A 2,084-nucleotide genomic window follows, 5' to 3' on the forward strand; every position below is an offset into this window, starting at 1 on the left:
TGCCCAATGTTTAGTACCTTTCTGAACCTTTGTCCCCCACCAGGGTGTCGTGAACAGTGATTTGGGTAGTCCTTGGCAAGAGCTGAAGTCCTATTTCCATGAAATAGATTATATGTTGGGTAATCTGACCTTGACCAAGAGCCCCCTCTGTCCTTTTCTCCCAAGGCAGCCCATTGCCACTCTGGGACAGTTCTGATGGTTAGGATGTCTTCTTTTTATATCAAGGTTAGTTCTGCCTCTCTGTAGCTTCTATCCATTGCTTCTGGTTCTGCCTTCTAAGGTCAAACTGAACCATCTTTCCCAGGATAGACTTTCTTTTTTTAATTTTTAAATTTTTTTTTTCAGTTTTTGCAAAATGGGGTTAAAGTGGCTTGCCCAGGCCACACAGCTAGGTAATAATTATTAAGTGTCTGAGGTCAGATTTGAACTCAGGTCCTCCTGACTCCAGGGCCGGTGCTCTATCCATTGCACCACCTAGTTTGTAATATGTGACTACTTTTATCATTCCCCTCCCCGCATCCTGAGACTTTTCTTCTCCAGGTAAGAATTCCTAGTTCTTCCGTTCATAGCTCCAGTTTCTTTCCCATCCAGCATGTTCCCCTGGGAATTGTGGTTCCTTCAGGCTAAATTTCTACTTGAGTTTCAAGGCCCTTTGAGAGGCCAATCCAGAATTCTGGGCATGCTTTATTTTTAAAGAAAGCCAAAGAAGGATTAGTGGCCTCATAAAATCATTTACTCATATAACCAGAGGTTTTGAGGACAATGAGACCATTCCCCTAACATGAGGACAAGGGGTCCCCCAGGAGTTGACCGATTGATTGGCTTATAACAAAGTTAATGGAGATTAGATTATATGGAATTATACAGTCCAGAAGGGACCTTAGTGATGATCTAATCCAACTCTGCATGCTTTTTAGATATGTAACTGAAGCCCAGAGAAGGGTTATGACAATGATATCCACCTTTCTGGTTTCCCTAGGACTTTTAAATCCACCTGTGGAGGCAGGTAACTTAAACATAATCATTTTCATTTCACCTTTTTTACCAAAGAGGAAGCTGAGGTTCAGTAAAGGGAAGGGTCTTTCCTAGCATCCTACAGTTGGTAAAGAGTCAGAGCTAGGATTCAAACTCAGGTTCCATTTGACTCTAGGTCCACTTGGTTTAATTCAAATCAATACATTTTCCCCAATACAAGGCCATCCGATGCCCCTGAAGATACCAGGATAAGTAGCTGAACAGTCCCTGTCCTCAGAGTGCTTATAATTTGATAAGGCAATAATATAGATGATTTTTTTCAAGGCATTGGGGTTAAGTGACTTGCCCAAGGTCACACAACTAGGTAATTATTTAGTGTCTGAGGCCAGCTTTGAATTCAGATTCTCCTGATTCCAAGGTTGGTGTTCTATCCACTGTGCCACTTAGCTGCCCCAACATAGATCATTTTACTGCAGACTGGAATAAAATAGCAAAGCAAGGACCCAAATAAATAAACACAAGAAATGTATGGAAGGACCCTTCATGAAAGAAATGGGAGCAATCTAGATCTTGCCACCTCTTGCTGTTCCTGGCAACCACTCGGGCAGGCCAGGGATGGGAAAGAGATCCATTATTCAGCAAGTCCCACAGACAGCTAGTCGGCACTGTGAATAGAGAGGCAGGAAGTTATTGTTGTGGTTCGGTTGTGTCTGACTCTTTGTCATGGGTTTTCTTGCCAAAGATACTAAATGCTTGCCTTTTCCTTCTCCTACTCATTTTACATATGAAGAAACTGAGGCAAAGAAGGTCAAGCGAATTGTCTAGGATCACAGGGCTAGTAAGTATCTGAGATCAAATTCGAACTCGGGAAGGTGGGTCCTGTTGACTTCACATACAGCATTCTATCCACTATGCTGTTACCTAGTTGCCCCTTAAATTGTCTTAGCAATCCAGGGGTACCTGGTCGGGAATGGGAAGGTGAGGCACAGTCTGCTATCTAGCGTCAACTAGTAAATCAGCTCCAAAACAATAAGATTGAACCCTAAGTGGGGAGCTCCAAAGAAGACTGGATTAGCTTCCCAAGGGGCTGGAGCCCAAACTCAGGAATG

This window comes from Macrotis lagotis, chromosome X (assembly GCF_037893015.1).
Source record: "Macrotis lagotis isolate mMagLag1 chromosome X, bilby.v1.9.chrom.fasta, whole genome shotgun sequence".
NCBI classification, from domain to species: domain Eukaryota; kingdom Metazoa; phylum Chordata; class Mammalia; order Peramelemorphia; family Peramelidae; genus Macrotis; species Macrotis lagotis.